We start from the raw sequence: 25,617 nt of genomic DNA, 5'->3' as shown, positions 1-25,617 counted from the left end.
TTTTATTGTACACTGTAGGTTGTATATAAAAGGACAATAGACACTACAATAGTAATATTTTTAATCATATACTATATATTGGATAATTGAATTTCAATTTAAAAAAATGTTAAAAAGGAGAAAAAGTAATATTATTTATCAACTAGAATAAAACATGATCCTTCTTTTTTCAGATCAACAGTCTGAACATATGAGTCAATGTAATTTATGGTAGATCCAGATGGAGACTTTATTGCCATTTTGGTTAAATCTAATTTACAACTAATTTCAGATACTTTAAAGGGTAATAAAAAGACTTCAACTTCAAAGGCACTTGAGATATGAGTGTACAGAGCTCCAGCAGAGCTCTGATGTTGGACATTTCCAAAGAGCTAGCTTAAAAAAAAAATCTAAAGATGGTTCTAGGCTGTCCAAAAGCTGGTGCCACTCTCTTCTCAAGTTTAAGTTTCCTGCTGTACCCAAATCAAAGCCTATGGATTTCAAAGATTCTGAGGTAGTCCTATAAGTATTCCAAATTTAAAGGGATTTGAAGATCCTAATTAAGACTGGCTAGGAGTGGACCTTCCAACATCCTTCTCATATACTGGCAGACACTCACTATCATTCTATGTTCCTGTATTTTTTTAAGTGGAATCTGTAATACTGTAGTATTTTCTAATTCACTCTCTTAAACCATTGTATTATTCTTAAATTATTGTTATTTAAATATTTTTAGGTGGCCACCTTACTAACCTATTCAACTATAGCAAAAGTGTATACCGGATTGATTTTATATGTGTAATTATTTTATCATTTAAATTTTCTTTTAATATTATTGTGGAAGAAGGAAGAACAATCAGATAGTTTAAAGCATATTTATAGCTAATGCTATATTGTTCTATGAATCAATGAAGAGATGCTGACTTCTATGTTTTTTCTAAACTCTTTGTTTACCTGGATGATATAACCATCTTTGAAAGTATCCTGACTTTTCCCCTAGTTCTTAATAGGAGAAAAATACAGATCTCTTATGATAAATATCTTCAGACATTCCTTTAGGTTCAGTTATTTTTCAGTTGGCCAAGAGAGTTTACTACAACTCAGTTTTTGCCTATCCATATTGGTAACATTAGTTGAAATTTTGAGGGAATATTTTTAAAATCAAAATTCAAAAACCATGTTGGAGCTGGTTAGATATAATTGCTTTACCACTTTCTAGACACTGAAATCAAAGCTGAGATGTGCTGTTAAATGTTTAATCACCAGCGTTCGAGGGGAAAAGAAAAGCCCTGTTTTTTAGCATTTGCTGATTTTGTTCCTGTAATTATTTTCACCAAGGTTGGTTTCAACTAGCAACACGATGTTATTGAACGTAGAGTTAGAGGTGCTCAATAGCACACTATTGTATAGCATTTTTACCATACAGATAGAATAGGTGTAAACAATTTCTAAAGCATTGATAATAGTAAAATGTATAAGAAGTGATATATTTTGAGTATTTGTCTTTTTAAAATATAATATATTTAAATGTAAATTCATATCATTTATTTATAAAGAATAACTGTACTTAATAATTGTCTTGCAAAATTCCTGAAAATTAAAATAGACTCTTAAAAGCTGTATGGGTTAGTTCTAATAGACCACTGATCCTAAATCTTTTGGGATAAGTACTGAGCTGGAATTTGACCCATAGCCCACATCAATGAATATCTGTGAAGGAAGGACTCAAGTCAATATTAGTTAGATCAGAAGAAAGTCAGGTATTCTTCGCATTCACACTTTCATGCCCCAAACTAATTTTTCTCTCCCCTCCATTTCATAACCTGTTTTTCCTTGAGTCACTAATTGGGATTATTTCCCAAACATAATTATTACTGGCTTATATAATGGCCTCTCTAACCAAGAGTTTTGCATCTCTGTGCTAAGAAGGCACTTTAGATCGTATGTTATCCTTATAAATTGAAACTTGTAGACCCTACACTTATCTACTTTAATTTAAATCCTCATGCATTTCAGCAAAGTATCACTTTGTTCCTAAGATCCCTATAATCCACTCTCTAAAACTAAAATATCAGTTGTATTTTCAAGATACTTTTATGAGTGGCTCTTTAATTTCATAGGACAGATGTCTCTGATGAAATCTTCTCCAGGAAATTACAGTTGCAAATTTAAAGATAAAACTTTTTATGAAAAAGCAAAGTTGATCACCCCATGTAATAACTCCACAAAAACAAATATTTCACAAAAGACTTTACTAGTACATTAATATCCTGCTTTGAGACCTACGTTATGGTAGAAAGTAAAATGTGTTCTGAAGTATTTATCTCAAGAGAAACTTATGCAAAATTGTTTTATTAAATGAAAAATATAATAGTTACATTTTACATGTTGAAACTATGGTCAAATAAAAATAGGAGGAGTGTGAATAGAGTGTGAAACACTTGTGCAAATTTATATTTGAAATAGTTCTATGTCTGTAGAATTCTGCATCACTACAGGTTGGTTGTATAAAAAAATCTAATTTATGTTGTTATCAGTCAGAGTAGTGGCTATTTTGGGTGGGTGGTGGAGGGTGGAGGGGAGAATACAGGGCCTGTGGGACTTTAATAATAGATTATTTGTTGATCAGAGTGCAGGTGACATAGCTCTGTCATTTTGTGGAAGTTTAGCAAATTGTATAGTCACCTGTACACTAAAGTGAAATATAGTATAATTCAAGTTTTAAAATATTTGTGCACATATGCATATCTCACATGAATGCTCACAATATATACTTGTGCCCTATAATCATGATGTAGTTATTTTAAAAATACATGTATTTAGAAATTTTTAAATTAGTGCCTTTTTAGTGATAATGAGGCTAAAACTTATATAAAGTTCTTAAAAGGTATTTATATTTTCAAGATAATATACAATCAAATATTATAGTAAATATATCATCCATTTTGTTGTTGGCATTATTCATTAATAAATTAATCAAGTTAGCCTTTTTTCCCCATTAAGTCTTCTTGAAGAATTAACTCATGTGTTGAAACTTAAAAATCCTAAAAGACCTAAGACAATACAGACTTCTGTTGAATAAAAATTGAGACAAAGTGAGGTATGCCTAAATTATCTTGAAAATAGAAATATATTTGGACCAAACTATTTTGCAAATATTTAAATTTGTTACCAGAGAAGAAAAGCAGACCAGTAGGATATAGTTTTTAAAGATCTTCCCTAATGTGTATCTAGAAACAGACTGGCACATACCCAGAACTGTTTAGGGAATCTCATAAGTTAGAACTGGTTGCTGATATCTCTTGACTTGAAGTTAGTCACTTCAAGATCATTGAGTCACTTAAAAGGAAAACGTGCCATAAATACATGATGGGGATTAAGGAGTGCACTTGTGCTAAGTACTGGGTATTGTATGGAAGTGTTGAATCACTATGTTGTACACCTGAAACTAATATTATACTGTATGTTAAATAACTGGAACTTAAATAAAAACTGTAAAAAAAAATCTACTTCTCTGAAAATAACTAAATGTAAATAGGATTACATAAGGATTATAATAGTTATTTGGGAGATATAATACCTTCACAGACTTAAAAGGCTTTAAATTATATTTTTCAATTATGCCTGTAACCATTAGTAAGATTCTTAGTACCTTCATTTTACAGGGAGATTGAACTACAAATGGGTCATTTTATGACATCTGGGAAGCCATGGCAGTATACAGATATCTGTAAACTAACTGAATATTGAGAGAATAGCAAGTATTTTAATAGAACTAAGGAATCCAATGTTACAAAAACAATGTATAAGTAATAACAAATTTTTGAGACATATTAAGAAACATATTCCCTATATTTTTTCACCCTCTTTATTTCACTGAATTTATTTCTTGATGACTGAAGAGTGTTTAAAGTGGAATTGAATGTCATTTGTAGTATTTTTTTTTTCCTTTTGGTTACCATCTTGGAAAGGGAAGTGTGAACTGGAAAAGAAAAAAAAAAAAAGAGAGAGAGAGAGAGAGAATCCAACAGCAAAGAGCTTTGTGAAGTCTCTTTTTAATTTTTTCCCTCACTTTTAAAATTCATTTTTAATATCTCAAATATTTATTTTTTTAAAGATTTTATTTTTTTATTCATGAGAGACAGAGATAGAGAGAGAGAGAGAGGCAGAGACACAGGCAGAGGGAGAAGCAGGCTCCATGCAGGGAGACCAACACAGGACTTGATCCCAGGACTCCAGGATCATGCCCTGGGCCGAAGGCAGGCAGGCGCTAAACTGCTGAGCCACCCAGGGATCCCCAGTATCTCAAATATTTAGGTAATATCTAAATCTCAAATATTTAGATAATATGAAAAGCAAAACAAAAATATGTGTGCCCACTACCAGTTTAATAAATAAAGATATAGGCAAATAAGTCCTAATATATACTCCTCCCCAATCACACCCTTCTTCCTCTCCCCAGAAATAATTACAACCTTGAATTTGGTATTTATATACTACTTAATTTTCACCTAAATACATATATTTTTAGACAAAATGTAATATTATCATGCTGTCTTGCTTGTTTTTAAATTTTATATAATTGGGATTATGATGCATGAGTTTTATTTTTTTTTCCTTAGCATTTAGCTTGTGTACTCCATCTATGCTGATACTTGTAGCTCTTTTTGTTTACTTCTTAGTGAACTTTAAGAATGCTGTAAACAGATGTTATAGTGTAATAAACATGGTCTTTGGTCATATGGAACTTAAATTCCATCTTATTTTAAATATTCATAGAGTATTGATAGTACGTGCAAGTTCAAATTCAGTGAAACCTGAACTTGTTTTCAAATTTGTCAAACATTAAAGTCCATTTTAGTTCCATTACACCACTCGGTTTCTTTAAATATCCCACAACCTCCATAAAACATTTCCTAATACTCTATGGGCAGTTGGTATTGCCGGTATTTCTTCTGTTACTATGTCTCATCTAGGGAAATAAAAATAAGAATTAACACTTACCTAGAAGTCATTTAGCGTACTGGTGCAGTGCCCTTTAGTAATTATCTCATTTGCATATCTTAACATATATCAAAGTGATATATGTTATATATTCATCACTCTGTATTTATGTGTTTACCTGTTATCATCACTAAAGTGTGACTGCTTTGGAGGCAGCCACTGACCTAGCATCTGGCAAAATTCCTTTCTTGTAGAAGGTACATGATATGTTTAATTAAATGAATGTATTATGATTAGGGGATGATAATAATATTGGTAGGACAGAGCAAGAAAAGAAGGAATGTGTTAAATCTCAGAACAAAAGCACTCTGCTCCTACATCCCTGAGCTCAGAAATGTAGAAACTTTGGTAGGCTGAATTGTTTTCCTAATGCTACACGGCATTACGTTTTCTTATAATGGATATAAATTATGTGTTTTTCCAAATGGCAGTAGTTAGGTAGTCTAGTTATATATTTTAATAGCACAAATTTAACAGGCTAAATATGCTTTGATTTTTTTGCATTTTGATTCATTTTATTGACCCTATTGTACATTACAGAGTTTACTTTATATTCTACATGCATTATAAATTTAAAATATTGGAAAAGCCTCTTGATCTGCAAAGAGATCAAATTCATCTAAAATCACATTCTTTGTTTTCCATCCATTTGAAAAAATCGGTTAAGTGTATCTCTTAGGCATAGCAGACTTCTGGACAGTGGAATTTAGTTGTTATTATAACCTTTGGCTTTGTTTTATCTGAGAGTATAATTGACAACTTTTCCACCAGTTGTTACCCTTCAAGACGTACTTGCAGCTCCCACTCTGATGTTTTAGGGATTTGCCACCCCTCTAGCCTTTCCCCTGTCACATTCTTCTTTGCAGACTTCCAGTGTTGGTCTCTTCTAGGTCATGAAGTGTTTCTATGTGTGTTTCTCATATTTCTCCCCACTTTTAAGACAATTGAATTTGAAAATTCACCAAGTGGATACACAGTTATCTTCATTTAGATTTGGGTCTTGAGTATTTGTATCAGAGAAAAGATACTGATTTTCTTCTCACTCACTGCAAAAGGAGAGATGAACTAAGTTTTTCCTATGCATAGTTATGCATTATCCAATCATGGGCATTTCAGAGAGGTTAAATTTCTAATGCTTCTAATTCTAATACGTAGTTATTTTAGTTTATGTGAGTTTATATCTCCTGAATGATTGTACTCTATATCCCCATACCTGATAAGTTACATTTTAAAGTTTTCAGTTTTCTACTATTTTTAAATGTTATCTTCATACAAAATTGCTTCTGTAGGTGATTAAGTTGATAAAACTCTAGGCAGAATATTAATCCTTAGCTATAACTTCTGTAATTTTTTAAATGTTTGAGGTCTTTCAATCTTCATTTAAGGAATAAAGAATATTACTAACGTAAATATTATAAAATAAAGGCTACTATGTAGTCCACTTGAAGTGTATTAGGTTAGAGGCAATATATATAAATGTTTAAGTAGAATTTCCTAAGGTAGAACAAAACATTTTGGAGTATGGGATATATAATATACATAGTAACTGGGTGATTAATTTCTCAGACTGCCATATAGAATATTGTAGCATAATCTTGAATAAGTAGGTGCAATTACCTTTTCTATGACCTAACAGGCATGCTCTTATATGCAATGGAAAGAAGTGTTTCCCTGAACATCCCTGAACTCCATTCCACTCCTAGTACCTTCACAGGCTGCTATCAATTGCTACTGGTTTAATTACTGAAAGTCACTGTGATCCTGCTTTCTCCAAGGCTGAATTGCTCCCAGTTACTAATTGTGTAACTGTTAGAAGGGAAACCTTGAGTATACTTTGACAGTTTTTCTCTAGGCTAGCCCCAAGATACGAACTTGAAGTTTTCACTTGGGTCTTATAAATGTCAGGTGTGACAACATAGAACTGTGATAATTGTGTGTGCATATGTGGTATCTATGGGTAAATAAAAAAGAGGCTGTGGAAAGACACACATTAGGTTTCTGAATGATCTTAATAACCTCATATTTAGTCCTTTTTTGGTGGATAAATAAAGCTTCACTAATTTTTACACTGAGCATACTTTGGGAAATAGACAAATGTTTACATACATTTGCTATTTTTATATGTTTTTTCCACTATGGTTTTTTTTCACAAAAATTATGACATTTTAAAATGCTACCTGTGTTTTCCCTTGATGAATATTAGCATAATGAAATGCACATTTTGTTTTAAAGCCTGCTTTTTTGAGGCAGTGAAAAAAAGAGTAATAGAAACCATGATGTGAAAAAAAAAAAAAAAAAGAAACCATGATGTGTTCTTAGAAGCTTATATTCTAAGAAAAAGACTCTCAGAACTACTGGCACTCCCAGAAAAAAAAGGTACTTACCATCCAAAATACTTAACAATGATGAACAAATGTATCCCCATGATGATTAAAAAAAATCTCTTCCACATTATTCAGATGAAAAATTAATTATTTTAAAATAAAAGTCTTCTAAGAAAAGTTATCCTTATGAATCTAGATAAAAATTTCCTATGATTTGTAACCATATATCATCATCTGTTTTTTTTCCCTTAATTTTCAGATTAGCCTGTTGATTTTTCAAAAATGGCAGGAGAAAAAAAACAACTCTGTATATCTCACTTTTAATATAAAATATTCAGTCTAAATCTGCAGAAAGTATGTCTTTTGAATAAAAGAAGACAGATACTACAGTGTTTCTGCCAGAGAGTCCAGTTTAAACATTCTGCAGTATGCAAATGTTATCTTGTCTATGTGAGTGTTTTACCCGAGTGGCTGTTGCAGGGTTGGAGCATTCTCCCTGTGATTTAGGTTGTAATTTTATTTGTGGAAATAAACCAATTGCGGAGCTTCAATTGTCTTAGCGATGAGGTGATCAATAGCCCATTACTGGATAGAACAGTGGCTACAGGAAGTGCATTGAAGATTTTAATGCATGAATTATGCATGCGGTGCTCATTCTTTAGTCTCCGAACAGAATGACAGGGTTTGTGAAGTCGCCTCAGATAGTTTCTTGCATTAAGTGACTGCAGTGAAATGCTTAATATTTTCAAGCATAGAAGCAGCATTGACTCGGGCCAGCCGAATTTGGAAGATGTAAATCCCCCAGCTCCCAGCACAGAATGCTTTATTTGAAAGTATTGCTATGTAGGGAGCCAGCTTCACTGTCATCTAACCTGCTCTCCCCAGAAGGTTGGCTGAAGGATGGGAGCGGCTGTGCCTGCCTCTGAGGTCACAGCTTGAAGTCCTTTTAACTTGCTTTCTGCAGCAGGAGAGAGGCGTATTGTGGTATCACTGTCGCTGCATTTATTCAAATGCATAATTTGCAATAAATCCTGTACCCAGAACAACAGATAACTCAGCGTATCAGGTAAGTGCAAGGTTTTTCTCTCGGTTAGGTAATTGTAAGTGAGAATGTGCTGAGTTAGGATAACGGTGATGCAGTATTAGTAAGGTTGACTCAGATCTCAGTTTTCGGATGTAGTGTCAGGGTTCTGAATTGTTTTGTTGATTGAAAGGGGAATTTATATTTTTGACAGTATTGTGCCATAAGGTGTTTTATTTGCATGCAAAAGCTTTTCAAGAATGTGCCAGAGCTCAGATGTGTGTGTGTCTTGGATAGATAGCCTGCAAATGGGGAGGGGCAGCACTGAGCGTGAGCTGAATCAAAAAAAAAAAAAAAAATTATCTCCTTCTGGAGAAGTTTAAGCAGGGCTGTGGTATTCCTTTGGCTCAGATTATTTCCTTCATGTCAACATTTTAAAATTATGGTGAAGGATGTTGGTAGACACCCAAAATGTTCAGTCCTTCTCCCAGAAGTAGAGGATAACACTGAGGTACTCAAACTCAAATACGGTGTTGCATACAAATTGAACAGATGGAATTGAAATAATTTGGAATAGCATGTCCTTGAAGGAAGACCTTGTTGTCAGAAAACAGTTTGGCTTCTACCTGGAGTGTTTTGTTTTCTTTCCTCCTGTCCAGTGTGCGTTACTCTAAAAAGAATGGATAGATAGTATATTTTGAAATTTACACAAAAAAGTTGTATTTTTTCTTGATGCTTTAAAAATTAAGCTTATGTAATTGTTGAACCCACTATGTAAAATTCACAAAAACTCTGAAAAACTGAAAAGTAATAATAATAACAATAATAATATACTAAATTTGCCAGTCTGTAAATTAAAGCTGCTTGCTTAAATATCATGGCAAAAAATTAATAAATATGCAAATTATGTGCTGTATGATATGAATTCCTCAACATCTCTTTAGGGTGAGAAAATAGCATTAAAAACAATTCAGTAAGAAACTCTAGATATAGTAAAATGTTTTAATGATGATTTTAAACAGTAAACATATTCTAATACTGTGTATATACATGCAGTATTAGTATATATACACACATATACCTATATGTGCACATGTTTATGCACACATATATACTATAATATAATTTGTAAAACATAATATATACAATATAGCATGTATGTATAGATACTTCCTCAAGTATGATGCTAAGTTTTAAAAAATACATTTGCTAAATAATCTATCAAGAACCAGTAATAGGGCAGCCTGGGTGGCTCAGCGGTTTAGCGTTGCCTTTAACCTAGGGCCTGATCCTGGAGACCCGGGATCGAATCCCACATCAGGCTCCCTGCATGGAGCCTGCTTCTCCCTCTGCCTGTGTCTCTGCCTCTCTCTCTCTCTGTCTGTCATGAAAAAATAAATTTTAAAAATCTCAAAAAAAAAAGAACCAGTAATAGATATGCTCAGTATGCCTTGTGAAATAGGCATCACTTATTAAAAAAAAAAAGGAAAGAAATACAGAGCAATGATTAATAAGAGCACAGGAAAACTACTTTTCAAACATTTCACAATGTATTTCGATTCTGCTGCGGTATTACTCTATTGAGTTTCCTTTCAACTGCCTGGTAGTATGGTGCCACAGAACTCACATTGTAGAACATGTTTAAATCTGCAAAGCTGAAATGGTTTAGGTACAGGAAGAAACTCAGACGTTGAGTTTCTCCTCAGAGAGGGGAAGATAGGAAGCAGAAGTAACTGCCTATACATTTTAGAGTTTTGATGCTGAGTCATGGTGTTCAGTGCTGCTCAAATGCCTCCTGGCTGAGGTGGCCCATTTATAGCTAGTAAGATGGAATTGAAAGGAAAATGAGAAAGAATAGAGGAGGCAGAAACTTAAAGATATTTATTACCTAACAACATACTAAATTCTGAGTAATGAGTATAATGGCAGCACTACTTGTTGGATCTAGCTGAGGTGACAGTAGGAGAAGAAAAGCCCTCATGCTGGATGACAAGATCATAGCAGTAAAATTAATGGGCTAACATGGTGAGATTGTATAAACAAAGGGCCCACATAGCACTGCACTTGTTAAACCTTTCTGTCATTGTTCTAGTCTCAAACCTAACCCTAGCCATTACTCAATATCATTGAAAATACCTGATGGTTAGATAAAGAACATTTCCTGGATCATGTGAGGGAAATCTGGAATGAGATGCTCTCAGTTCCTAATTTCCACAGTAGTTGTAATTAATTTTTATAGATTGTCAGTATGAGAAACTAACAAGAGATTAATGAGAATATTTGAATATTAACCACAATATAGGACCTGAGACACCAAAATTAGTTTAGGTCATGATTATTATGACAAAGCATAATCATATTACATGAAGTTAGGGAGGAGACTGAAGATACAAAAAGGATGTAATAAAAGGAAAGATGAAATGGAATGAGGAACCCATATAGCAGTGAAATATCAAATACAAGATTTTAAAAGAAAAATGTGCTTAACTAATGGTTGATACATATTATTAATGCCTCTTAAAATCAATTTATAAGAATTCTGAAACATTATGATTCACTAATATAAGGCTTTGTAATTTACTTTAAAAATGAATTTTAAAGATGACTTAATAGAGTGAGAAATCAGTTGAATATTTTAAAATGGTAAGCCATCAATTTTCCTTTTAATATAAATACTTATATTAATGTTTGCACATATGTTATAATAAATCTAAGTAGAAAGCTATCTACATCTATATTTCTGTATATCTCTATGTGTCTTGTATTCGGCATTAGTCATAAACTAGGATTATAAAAAAGTTATGAATCATTTATTGGAAGACTAGGAGAGAAAAAGCATTTAAAGAGGAATAATACGTCCATTTTCCAAACTTAAAACACACATACAAATTGATTAAATCTGAGTTTATATTTTTTGAAAAGGAAGCCCCCCTGTATTTTTTGTTTAAGATTTATTTGAGAGAGAGAGATAGAGGGAGGGAGGGGAGGGATAGTAGGAAAGAACAAAGAATCTCAAGCAGACTTCTCGCTGAGCATGGAGCCCCCACACAGGTCTTGATCTCAGGACCCTTAGATCATGAACTGATCCAAAACTGAGTTGGATGCTTAACCGACTGAGCTATCCAGGCACCATCCCTCTCCCTGGTACTTTTTAGTAAATAATTCTGATTTATAAAATCCACAGAAACTTTTTTGAGTATGAATTTGTAACAGAGTTATACCAAGAAATTGCATCTCCTCTTTTCTTCCATTGGTAAAAATCGTAAAATTAGTTCCTCCTTAAAATATGTTCCCTAAGAAATCAGTTTTTAAAATACTTTCATTTCCAAATGCTCCTAAAATTTGACTCTGAGGATGTGTCATTTTAATATGGCTTCATGCATGTTTCAAGAATCTCTTTCCTCTGATAATAAATATAACATTCACTCTATTTTTCATTGTTTTCTAATCATTTTCCTCTCATAAGACAACTCAGTATAATGAAGAAGCATCTATTTAAGGATTCTTCAAATGTAAGAAAAAATGTACAACATAGAGCCATCTAAAATATTTGGTAAAATGTTTAAGTGTCATAGGTCAAATAAGGAACCATACTCAAAATTTTTAAATGGAGTCCAAGAGATGAATATACATAAAAGCATGGAAGCAAAACTTAATACTTTATATTCCAGGGTCAGGACTGAAATAGAGGAATTAGATAGTTATAGTTGAGAATAAACAGAGGGGGAACAGGTAATTAAGAACTTAACCACTGGATTAACATATTTAGACTTAGTTTTATAGTCATTGGGTACTTGCAAATGTTATTTAATCCCTCTGGAGACACTTAATGCTTAAAAAGTTTCTGACCTTTGAATCAGATGAATGCTGAACATTTTTTAGTAATTTTCAACTCTAAATTAAATCTTTTAATAATCTTGCCTTTTATTCTGTATTCTCATACTTTGCTTTGCTGACCCTAAAGGGACAGCCCTTCCCAAGGTTAGCCAATTACTAGACTTAGTAAACCAGTCATCCTTGAGTGCATTTTCAAATGCAAACCAAGTAATTGGGAGCCCACACCTCAAAGTTCCTTCTTTTATCAGAGTTCTCCAACTCTGGCCAATTTCTTCTTGCCCTAATCACCTCAGGGACAAATAATCAGACAACTAGAGACAGCTCTAGTGCCCAGAGATCTTCCTGAAGTAATTTAAACTAGCCAATCCTAAATCCACTTTTATCCTGTCTCCTTTCTCAGAAAACCACAATAGAGGCTTTTGCTCATAGTTTTTCTCTGTTCTTCTGCCTCCTGATTGACCCCAGACCCCACAAGATTACCTATGTACCCCCGGGCATAGTAGGCCGTACTCTTTTCTTGAGATCTGGGAGTATAATGAGTATCTTTTTTAATGGCAGATATCATCAGATCTATTGGCTTTACCATACCAAAATAATAATAAAACCTATATAATAATAAACCTATATTAAAACAAATATAAAAATGTCTTAACATCTTTAACACCAATTAACATCAATGGAAATGTTAATATTCCCAGTATTTAAAATAAATTAATCAAGTCTTTAAAAAAATACTGTTTTATTAAATGCTGTATTATTTCAGATTTAAGGATAAATCTTAAGTGAATTTCCTGTAAACATAAGCTTAGCTGAACTCTTTTTTTTTTAATAAATTTATTTTTTATTGGTGTTCAATTTACCAACATACAGAATAACATCCAGTGCTCATCCCTCCAAGTGCCCCCCCCAGTGCCCATCACCCATTCACCCTCACCCCCCCGCCCTCCTCCCCTTCCACCACCCCTAGTTCGTTTCCCAGAGTTAGGAGTCTTTATGTTCTGTCTCCCTTTCTGATATTTCCCACACATTTCTTCTCCCTTCCCTTATATTCCCTTTCACTATATCTTTTTTAAGTTGTGGCTGATAAAGGGAGGGGTATGTCCTCCAGAAATACAAATGGAAAATTAAGTTTTCAGTCTAGTGGCATGCTATGTAAGCCTAAAGTTTAAACATTTTCCTGATTCTGTTTTAACTTGTAGCGTAACTGCTACATAGAAACAAGCATCTACTTCATCTATCAACTAAATCAATGTCAAGGGAAAATGCCACCTTATGCTCCTAAAATATCAAATTCTGAAACTGTAATTATCAAGTGCTAGTGTTGTTTATATAATGTCTTTGGTATCCAGTAAGCAACACACATCCTAATTAAGAAATATTTCTGCTACATTAAGCCCACAAAATTAAATTGAATTGTCTTGAAAATGTGGTGACCAAGAAAAGGTTGTTGCTAATCAGTAAATGCCAAACGTTGGAACAATGAACCAAACACAATTAACCACAAGACTAACAAGAATTGGGCCACACTTCAGAGGTAGTGCTCTGAAGAATAAAGTATTCTTACTATTTTACTGTCAAAAGACAGTATTAATGTATTTTAGTGGTACACTCTATTGCTTCAAAACACTATCACTGAAGGAAGTTGAGAACAATAATAAATAAAATTTAAAAATTAAAAAAAAAAAAAAAGAAGGGCGTGCCTTGGTGGCTCAGTGGTTGAGCTTCTGCCTTTGGCTCAGGGCGTGATCCCAGAGTCCCAGGATCAAGCCCCACATCGGGCTTCCTGCCTCTTTCTCTGCCTATGTCTCTGCCTCTTCTCTCTGTGTCTCTCATGAATAAATAAATAAAATATTAAAAAAAAGAAGTTGAGAACAGTAAATGAATTTAAAGGGTGGAAGAATTAAAAAATTAAATGCATGTTTGAACATAATGGTTTTAAACTTCCCTTGCTACTTCAATGTTGTATGATATGTTATGAATGCAATCACAATAGCTCTTTAAGATAAGAACTTTTGATAAAGAAATTCAAGTGGAAAACTGAAGATGATTTAGATTGAGAATAGGTTAGAAAAGACACTAGTCATGCTAGCAGATGGAAGGGCAGCAAGGTAGGTGGCTGAGAGGGAATCTGGAGGCAGAGCTGTGCCAGGAAGAACATAGGAATTTAAACAGATGGAAGATGATATATTAGTTGGCAAGAAGAGAAGCTGGGTGACAAACAGGAGGATCTATTGAAGAACTAGATGAGTAGGCAGCCAAGAGGTGAATTGGATGGACCCGTAATAAACAAAATAGGTCAGTATGAGGGCACCCAAGTTCCAGAACAAATAGGCAAGAATAGTGGAAAACAAATACGATTTTTCCCTTATGTGAACCTGGGAAATGACTTTTATTATGATATTTTAAAGTGCTTTGATATTATGATCAACAGTGATCTTCTATGGTGGAGAAATTTTAGTAGAAAATCCAAAGATGCTTACCACTAAGGAATCTTATTCTGTAAAATTATTGTGAGCATGAGATTTATTTTTATTTCCTAGTTTTGTGTTTTCTATATTTGAATTCTGGCCCTGGATTGGTTAATATTTGAGGATTTGGCTAGAAAATAATACTTAGGGGTAATATAAGTAGAGAATAAGAACTTTAACCCCTACCAAAAAGTGAATTTGTCAGTCTATGGAAAATTTGAATATAATTGCATCTTTAGAAAAATTCCTTATATTGTATTGTTTGTTAAAAGTAGTGATAGCAGTGCCTCAGTGAACATAAAGATGATTATAAGTCATATAGACTCTTTCCTGTCTTCAGACTTACCTGCCTTTAAATCACTATATTCTTAGATAATTTTTTATGCTTATAAACATTAAGTAGAAAAAGTAAAAAAAGTGCCAGGCATAGTAATGTTTGTATGAGGGTGTTGGCTTTATGGCTTTAAAAAAATTTTTTTTTAGGATTTATTTATTTTAGAGAGATAAAGCACATGTGCACATGGTAGGGAGGGTGAGGGAGAGGGGCAGGAGAAGAGATCTTCAAGCAGACTCCCCACTGAGTTTGGAGCCAGATCCCATGACCCATGAAATCATGACCTGAACTGAAACCAAAAGTCTAACACTCAACTGACTGAGCTACCCAGGTGCCCTGACTTATGGTTATTCCGATTGACCTTCAGATAGATACAAGGGTTCTAAGCAGAAGAAATAGTTCTATTTATCACATACATAGTATTAGAATTAATACCACTATTTCTCTTGTTTTCCCATCTAAACTATAAACTTATTTTTCTGGTACATCAACCATATTTCTTAGGTGGCTCTATTGCTATTTTGCTATCAAAAGCCCTTATGTCAACGTGCCTGAAACTTTGATGTTTATTGCCAGAATGATAATTTCTAAAATACCTGCATTCTGGGGCATGTAGTTGTCTCAGCCAATAAAGCATCAACTCCTGATGTTGGGGTCATGAGTTCAAGCCCATGCTGGGCATAGAGCTTACTTAAAAAAATAAAATATCTGCATTCCAATTAATCTCACAAAGCAAAAGCAAGGATGATTTATTACGGATTATCTGGGCTGTTTGTTCTTTTCAAGTCATGCGTTTACTTGGCATTTTAATCCTCTGAATTAAACTTCTGAGCACAAGGCTAGTAGCAGTATCTTCCCAAGTTCTAAGTAAGTCTCTTAAAGTGGAGAACCACATTCGGCCAATTTTACACATATGCCACACTTTAGGGATGCAAGGATGACTAAAACATGAATCTTTCCATCAAAGAGTTTATATTCTAGTAGAATAAACAGATTTATATATAGTAGATACTATGGCACAATGTAATGGATAGAATGATGTTATTTCCATAGGTAATACCACCCTACATAGTTGTGAATCTCTTGAAGTCATGGAACATACTAATTTATTAATTCAGCAAATATTTATTAAGCCCCTTCTATGGTCAATGGCTATGCAAGGAAAAGTTTATAGCCTGTTGCCATGGACAAAACAGTCTATTGAAAAAGGGACAGGAATGGAAATAAACAGTTTATTGGACAAACAGAAAGTTTATTGGACAAAGATAGCTCTTGTAAAGATGTAAACCAGGTACTATAAGTGCATATAAATTGGGTCTAGACAAAAATAGGGTAAATCATCAAGAATAATTTCCTGGATGCACCAATCAAAGGGCAGCTAAAACGGTTTTAAAATAGTTATATAATGGTTTATTCAGTGTAGTTATAAAATAAATGGTGTTCACTGGAAAATTTAGAAGCTCACACTAAAAAGAGGTAGTTAATGAATACAGCTTGAAGGAATAGAGGAAGAAAAGTATGCATTTGAGGCTGAGATAATAGTTTTAATGCATATTCTCATTTAATCTTTTCTAGAAGACCATGAGATTCTGATTTTAAAGATTAGAAAACTAAGATTGAGTTTACATTGTTATTAAAACTCTAGGTTTGGAATTAGGAGATTAAAGTATCTCTGCCAAATCCCCATAAGTTTGCTAAGTTTTTTGGAATTTTGCAGGAACCTTCAAATGTCCAGGCATGTATATATTCAATGGGATTTTGGACTCCTAGGTTCATAGGTTTATCTACCTTTTATTTCACTAAAATGGATATAATGGAACTGGTGCAAAGTCACAAGTTAATTTTTATTAAGATGTTTGTAATTAGAAGACGGTCCAGTATAATTTGAAAAATAAACCATCTGTAAACATCCTCTAAAAAAAAAGGTCACTTTGCTTAAGTATGGAAAATTTGACTGATGAATAAGAACAAAATGACAATTGAGGAAATACATTCATTTAATGAGATGTCCAACATATGGACCAGCTTATTATGGTGTAGATTGTTGAATAATGAGTTTTCAGTAAATTTATGTTAGCCAGTTTATTATTGTTTCCTCTAAAATGTGAATTAGTGATAAGAATAATATTTTTGTGCTTTTCCTGAGAGGATGCTTTTAGAAGCTTTTTTCCTTCTTAACTCCTTCAGGAGAAAATGTGATATTAACCAGGCAAGTTTCCTATATGAAATTGAAGAATAGAAATATTATCACTTCTGTTTATTTATCCTTGCATTCCAGGTATCTAGAACAGTGCCATGAACATAGTAAATGTTCAGTAAATGTGATGAGTGAATGGTCACATGATTTAGTTATCACATTTTATTAAACCAAAGACATTATTTTTATGTCATACCATTAAATTGTTAGACTTTAGGGAGCACAATTATTATGTAAATGTATGCATCAAATATAAGATGAATCCTGTAGCAGTAGGATATTTTTTAATTACAAAAATCCATCTTGGCTTAAAATATACCTGTACCTGATGATCTGAATATCAAGTCAATAATGTTAGTTTCTTGATGAATGTGGTCTTCAACCTCAATGAAGACCAACTTTGCTATGCCTTAGGGAACATGCTTGACTACTAAGATTTAGATATCTTTCTGTCTTGTAGCACTCTCTTTTCCACCACCATGACCCATGAGTATATTTTGTGATCGTTTTCACAAGGGTTATGTTGTAAATGGCAAGTTCAGGTGATTCGAATGAGTATACAGTGTCTTTTTTTTACATTATTGATTAGAAAATTAAGTAAAATATTTGGTGATTTAAAATATGAGTAGATATTCTGTCCAACAAAAATACTGTAGATATTTTAATAAAAGAAAAATCATGTGTAGGGAGAAGTTATGTCAATAGCAGGGATGAAAATAATTCAACTATTTTAAATAATACTCAAAATGATTTCAGACTCCATGGAAAGATATATCATTCTGTTTTTGTCCATATCCTCAGCATTTAGTACATGGCTGATATATTATAAACGGTTGGTAAATGTCACTAATTTACTCATAATAAGGTAATTAATTCATAATAGTTATAGTAAAATAGATCACAGTGAAGCAGAACTGTTAAGAAAGTATTTTAAAAAGGTGAATATATTTTACATTGTGACCTATCCATAGCTAAATGACAAATTATATAGAACAATGTATTTAAAAATAAATGACCTGTAAGATAAACAGAGATCTAGGCCATAAAGAATGTGTCTTATTGAGTCTTAGAATATTGTCAAGGATGAGTTGAAATAATACATTGTTTCTTTGGAAATTACTGAAGATGTTAAATAAATAGAAAATTCATGAGGGGGGTAGAACTAAGCATAAATAATAATAAAGTTATTGAGAGACATGATTATTTGTGCCAGGATATTCAATTAGAAGAGGGAAAACATGGCCAACTGTTTACATAGATATATTTGGATGAGACCTTTGCAAGGGAGACTGAATGCCAAATATTGTTGATTTTTAAATAAATCATTTTGTGGAAAAAAGAAAGTTCTTTGGCATAGTGATTGTTTTGAAGTTATTAAAATACAAAATAGTATCACAAATACGATTATTTTCTGTGTTCTTTATTGCGGTAGGATATGGCTTGCGCTTATGGAAATATTAATGCCTTTAAGTGAACCCCTTCTTTCATTTACATTGAACTTAAATTGATGTTTCTTGCAGTAATGAGAAAAATATTTCTGGTAATCCAAGAGAAAGATTATTTAGGATTTCCATCTAGTCCCTCATTAACAATAAAATGAAACTGAGAGTTGTAAGGGGCCATATAAAAACTGTGACTAATCTTTAATTTTTACATGCGGACACAGAGTTTCTGATAATTAAGACTTAGTATCTAAGGATCTACTATTTAGGCATACCTATATATAGAAAAATAAATTTTCAAGCACACTGGTTATAAATTGAATAATAATATAAAAATTGCAGTAATTTTTCCCTTTAATTGTAAGATTCTTGTTTCAGATTTAATGTTCTTCATATAATTAATTTCTTAGTTTAAGAGAAAATGTTCTTTAATGAATTCTTTTGCTTCTCTAAATTATGTTTTAAGAAACATTCTTAAGAAAAGAAAGGAAACTTCAATGAAGGAAAATCATTCCTCTGTAATTCAAAACGTAGAATTCATAGATTTTAACTACAGAAGTACAATGTTAGAAGAAATTCATGAGTATGGATTAGGAAATAGGTACTGATTGAGACATGCTCAGTGTCAATATAAACTTAGTTCTTTAAAAGAGCTAGTCATATGTTAATGTGCTAAAAATAAATGATTATATTATTACAAACAAAAATTTTAGTAGCTTGTAATTTAGAAAGAAATGAGAGTTAAAGATGAAATGGAAGAGGTTATATAAATCTCCATTTCTCATCTGTAAGACTAATTAGGATTAATTTAACCAGCAAAGTGTGAATATGCAATAGATATTACAAAAGAACTGAAGGAACACCTGGGTGGCTCAGTGGTTGGGCACCTGCCTTGGACTCAGGTTGTGATCCCGGATTCCAGGATCAGTCCAGCAAGGGTTCCCTGTGGGGAACCTGCTTCTCCCTCTGCCTATGTCTCTGCCTCTCTCTCTCAGTCTGTCTCCCAGGAATAACTAAATAATTCTTAAAAAAAAAAAAAAAAGCTATGAAGATTATACTGCCTAGCAATTGGTAGAGTAAGGAGAATAAGTTTAATTTGTTAATTATCCAAAGATGTTATCACCTATGTCACAGCAAAATTACTGTTTCACTGACAGAATAAAGCACCATTTAAAGGGAGAAATGGGTACACCTAAATTTATTTATTTACTTTGTATTTTGTGCTAAGCAGTGTGATAAGTGTTTTGCATATTTATTTAAATGCCGTCACTGGAGTAACAATAAACATGTTTTATTGTGTTAATAAAACAGTATTTTAATTTTATCTAGGAAGTGATATTTTGTCATACATGTATCATATGTGATTATTTATTTAAAAATAATTCCATATTTAGTCTTTATAAACCATTATGTAACTGCATATGAGACAAATTACAAAGAAATATGGCCACCTATTTGTTTATTATTTTGTTAAGAATGGAAGATTAAGTTTGAGCTATAAAGAAACATAACAAAACTGCATATGAGTAGAATGAAAATTAAATATTCCATGTAAGGAGTAAAAATGATTATATGCAGATTGAGTAAATTGGGGAAATAGAATCATGTGATCACTTTTGAGCCTCATCTAAAATGAATTCATCAAAAAAATAAAAATAAAAAAAATAAAATGAATTCATCAAATAAATCAATGAAAAGAGTTCAGTTATAGGTGATAGAAGAAATTACTTTAGCAATGACATTGCAGTAGAAATTAGAAAAACAATAAACTCCAGACGCCTGGGGGCTCATCGGTTTAGCACCTGCCTTCTACCCAGAGCATGATCCTGGAGTTCCTGCAGGATCTCCCTCTGCCTGTGTCTCTGCCTCTCTCCTTCTGTGTCTCTCATGAATAAATAAATAAAATCTGAAGGAGAAGAAGAAGAAGAAGAAGAAGAAGAAGAAGAAGAAGAAGAAGAAGAAGAAGAAGGAGGAGGAGGAGGAGAAGGAGAAAAAGAAAAAGAGAAAGAAAGAAAGAAGAAAGAAAGAAAGAAAGAAAGAAAGAAAGAAAGAAAGAAAGAAAGAAAGAAAGAAGAAAGAAAGAAGAAAGAAAGAAAGAAAGAAAGAAAGAAAGAAAGAAAGAAAGAAAGAAAGAAAGAAGAAAGAAAGAAAAACAGTAAACTCATATGGACAATTGGTATAAAAAGAATAGAGCAAACCCTTTTATTTTTAGTTTATTTTTATTAATTTATTTTTCATTCATGTGAGACACAGAGAGAAAGACCGAGACACAGGCAGAGGCAGAAGCAGGCTCCCTGCGGGGAGCCAGATGGAGGACTCTACCCCAGCACCCCGAGATCATGACCTGGGCTGAAGGCAGATGCTCAACCACTGAGCTACCCAGGTGCCCTTTCTACCCCCTCCCATTTTATTATTATTATTTTTTTTTTTTTTTTTTTAAGAAAGAGAGAGCCTGAGAGTGAAAAGGGAGAGTGGGAAGGGGCAGGGGGAAAGGAAAAGAGAAAATCCAAAGCAGGCTCCAAGCCCAGGGTTGAGCCAGAATCAGGGCTCAATCTCACAATCTGAAACTATGACCTGGAAATCAAGCGTAGAGTGCTTAACCCACTGAGCCACCCAGGCGCCCTATATAAGTCTCTCTGTAGTTGAGAAAGAGGTGGCAGCAATAGGGGGTGAGAGTATTAAGAACTCAAATGCTTCCATGAAGTCTCCTACAGACCTGAGTATTCATTTCATTTCTTCCTCTGCTGCCCATTGAGCAGTTTTTCTTTTCCAATATCTGTAACAAAGTGACTCAAATCAGCCAGAGCTGGGTTTTTTTTTCATGCATATTTCAGAGAAAAAAATTGAATTCTCTAATGGTTACTCCTTTCAATTTGTGTCACTCTCAAACATTGTGTGACCTATTTATGACAACTAACAATGTGAGCTGAACATCATTTGAATTTTATTATTTTCAAAGATTTTCAGAGAAAAGCTGAAAAGCAATGTGGATAGCAATTAGAATTAGGTCTTACTACTTATGCACAGGCAGATGCTTAAATAAGGAGCAATAGTGCTAGTTCATTAGGAAGGAATGAGTTCTTCTAGAGCTTTTAAACTCTTCACATATATTGTCAGAGGTACAGTAAGCTTTATTCCTACATAGAATGGATTCTAGGGGCTGCAATTTGATACCAGAGTTAATATAAGAATTTATGAAGAATACATCTAATATTCATTTAAATATTCATTTTAAATTGTTTTTTCCTGGTGACATTTCTATAAGTTCAAAATTTCTCTTAGTGTTGATAATGTTGGGAAAATGTTTTAATTAACAATTATTCTTATTTCTTTTATTTAACATAAGCTTTATAATTGATTGCCCTTCCTTTCTTTTTCTTTTACTTTACATTGGCAGCTAGTCAGCTTATAGCTAAATTTTCTATTCAATTAATAAGTAATTTGCCCCAGGCTAGGTTACTTGATTCCCTTCATGCTGGAGTCTCATTCTTTTATGGCAAAAGCTTTATTAACTATGTAAGCTATCACAAATTCCTTTTGTAAGTATTAGTGCATATATAATGAACTAATAAATATATGAATAATTTATGAGTTAGCATCTAGATCCCCCACCTGTTCTGATGAGTCAAGAGCTCCAAATGCTATTTTGGATTTATGATAAACACTAATCTGACCACATCCAGTTCTCTTTAAAAGAGATGCAGATATAATAAAATGAAGAAGTGACATTTCAAAAGGTATCTCAATTAAATTATTTTTTCAAGGCCTTTCAAACATGTATGTCATATGTCTGGAAGCTGGTACTTAGTCTTCAGATCTTCTCAAAGATGAAACTCCTACTGAAGTTACACTTTATTGAAAAATATATCATAGCCATGTAGTACAGATGGAATGTAAATCATCAACTTTTTAAATTGGAAACTAAAAGCATTAGGATTATAAAGGAGAAAAATCACTTCTTTCTTCATGAATTACCTTCTCAGACAAGATAATCCAATATAGAATTTGCGATAATGTGATAGAATTTGCAATAGATCCATATTACTAAGTAATAGATAATGAAGTATCAAAAGAAAACGTGTGTACAGTTCTAGAAAGATCAATAAATATTAGTGGTGTAGTGTCATCAAACTACTGAACAAGAGCCAGAAAACCTTGAGATTTACCCCTTGAGACTTTAGACTAATAGATTAATCCCTTTAAGCATCAAGTTGCTAATATTTAAAATGGGGCTTAGTAATATCTGACCTCACCAATTTCTTATACTGCTTGTGAAGTACAGGTAAAGGATTCATGGAACTGTTAACAACTTTTACACCACTAATAAAAAGATATAAAGACCAAAAAAAGTAAAAATATTAATAGCAACAATGAAACCATCACCCTTAATTAAAAGGTAAATTTTATATTATATAGAAATAGAAAGAATGAATGAATGAACGAACAAAAGAAAGTTCTTCATGCAGGGAAAGTAAAACATAAACAAATGCAAAAATAGTATTAATGATTAACCCCCAAACAAAGTATACAATAGAAATAATATTCAATCTTTGAACCATTTCCTACAAAACTGACTCTAACAGTTGTGTTCCAATCCAATCTATCCATCTGTCCTTTTGTTTGATAAATATCAATAATGAAACTTGGTTGGGAAACGTGAAGAAACACGTGGAGAAAGAGTTAACCAGTGCTAGACCTTATGCTGGAGTCTCTGATTTATTCTCCTGTCAATCTGAAAAATTTCTCCTAAGAAGACTCAGTACCCATGAAATATAGGATGCTAACAACACCGTCTATGATACTTTTGTGATGATTGTTAATATCTAATAGTGATTTGTATTATTTAAATACTTTCAAACAATCTCTTAGCAATGTCATAAGCAACTAAAAACAAACTCAAATCAGGAAAAAACTCTTCCTTGTTTTTCCTGTGACATATAGAATACTACCTTGGTGGGAGATATATAGGAATCCAGTAAAGACTACATTAACTAATTAACCCTTTAGAAAATGATACTTAAGTAGTATATTTGTTAATGCTTACATCTTTAGCATTGTAATTACTGCTTATAGATTTCTGTTTAAATTAAATTGTGTTTTATAGAAAGACATCTAACAATTTACTTATTTTTTCTTAACTCTCTTTCTATGGATTATGCCTTGCAAAATATGTTTATAATGTTCATTATGAAATTAAGTCATAACAAATCTCATTTTGTTTATTTCATATTTTTGAACAGCAAATTTGCATTTAGTTTGGATCTTCTAAGGACTGGGCCAGAATTATTATTTTTCTTTCTCTTGATTTTTCAGATCAGAGTCTAAATTTATTCAATACTTTTCAAATGTTATGTTAGATGCATCCCAATGTCCTGAAGGAGCTGTCCAGAAGGAGTGTAGTAAGGGGAGTGAACAGTTACTGAAAGCTTTGCTTCTTTATGTGTCATACAACAAAATGGAATTGTTAAAGCCTCCAACCTAATTCTTGATCATGCTTTGTATTTTAGAAAAAGCTTTCAGAAAATGCAAACACAGTCTGAATCTATTATTGTTCCTATTTCAGCTGACATAATCAAAATTATCCAAAGTGATGATATCAAAATATGAGCTAGTCTTGAGTAACTTGCATGTCTAGATGAATAAGCATAGATAGCTTTTGTATTCTTCAGCTGTCTATGAGATTATAGTTGGTTCAGATATATACCAATTTGATTTGAAACTATTTTTTATTATTAATGAGAGTTGTAGATGAAGCTATTTATTCATCTTTGCAATTATTATTGTACTAAACCCAAAACAATTATGAATTATCCAGACTTCATTTTATTCTTTTTTCATTTTGAGGTTTAAAATACCCCCTTTTGGGGCATAAGGATGATAAAATGATCAGTGTTAATGATTTGTCCATTCAATTCTTTAACAAGGACATTTAGATTATTCATCTAGATCACTTTCAGAGTTTAGCACATAAAATGGAAATATTCCTGCTGGGGTTTGATTTGGGATTGTATTGCCATGCGGTGAATCTTTGATTTGCTACAAACTCTTTTCCATAGCCTTTGAGTAGATTTCTAATGATGGTAGAAGTGGGGATTCTTTAGATCATGTTCTTCATCACAAGTATTAGCACTCTCACGTGATCAGAGTATCAAAAAAAACCTTAGTAAAAACAGATCTCTAGAAGTAGAAATAACTCTCTGTCTTTAGTTTGCATATATTCTTTCCACTTTTTCTTTCTTAAGTTCCTTGTTTTTTCCAGTGCATTGAAAATGAAAGCCCTGGCTAAATATGTATGCATAAGTGTATACCTATACACACATGTGTGCATGCACCTGTAAGTGTTTTAAATCATATTTCACAAAGGAGTAGATATTTCAAGTGAAATATATAGTCAAAAAGCCCCATTGACATTTTGGGAACCCCCTCGGGTATCTTTCAACCATTCACATTTTGGCCTCTCTTGGGTTAGTCTTGCTATAGAATTGTATGCTCATTTTTGTAAGTCAAACATGAATTTGCCAAGTTATTAATCTTATCCTTCCATAATAATTCCTTATTGTTAAGGTTGGTATGGTATTTCTATTACCATTTATAGATGAGGAAAGATTCAGAAAAGTTGGCTTCATAAATGTCACTAGGCTGAGCAGCCATATTTATTTTTAATCTAGACCAGCTCTCTCTGGGACGCTGCTCTTGCTGTACATGATATGATTGTAGCTTTGCTCTCAAGCTTTTTACCAGATTCTTTAGATTTCATATTATTTATCTAAAATGTTTATTAATATTTTATGAATCACATGTGCCTTCATAATTTAGCAACATATTTTTTCAATTCTAAATAGCACATTTCCCTCAATTTAATGTCATTGAAATTAAGATGGTACAAAAATTAATGCTACAATGCCATTTTTATAAAATCTAAAATTAAAATGTAAAACAAATGTAATAAACTGCGGAGGAATAGTTTTTTTGTGTTCCATCCCTGTTTAGAAAATGTATTACATATATATA

At 32.7% G+C, this 25,617-nt stretch overlaps 1 protein-coding gene across 4 annotated transcripts in view; it reads left to right on the top strand.

Annotated features, from left to right (window-relative positions):
- CNTN1 (contactin 1) overlaps nt 1-25,617 on the top strand; it is a 349,178-nt gene that overhangs the window by 111,421 nt on the left and 212,140 nt on the right. Inside the window, exon 1 of one of the 4 annotated variants that reach the window (XM_025477274.3) lies at nt 7,986-8,373. The exons of the other annotated variants lie outside the window; for them this stretch is intronic. The gene's annotated coding sequence lies outside the window, so the exon portion shown is untranslated. Of the gene's footprint in view, nt 1-7,985; nt 8,374-25,617 lie in introns of those variants that run through there. 4 annotated transcript variants of the gene reach the window in all.

Source organism: Canis lupus, chromosome 27, assembly GCF_003254725.2.
Source record: "Canis lupus dingo isolate Sandy chromosome 27, ASM325472v2, whole genome shotgun sequence".
Classification (NCBI taxonomy): domain Eukaryota; kingdom Metazoa; phylum Chordata; class Mammalia; order Carnivora; family Canidae; genus Canis; species Canis lupus.
Note: the sequence above shows the minus strand (reverse complement) of the source record. Positions and strands in the feature narration are given on the sequence as shown.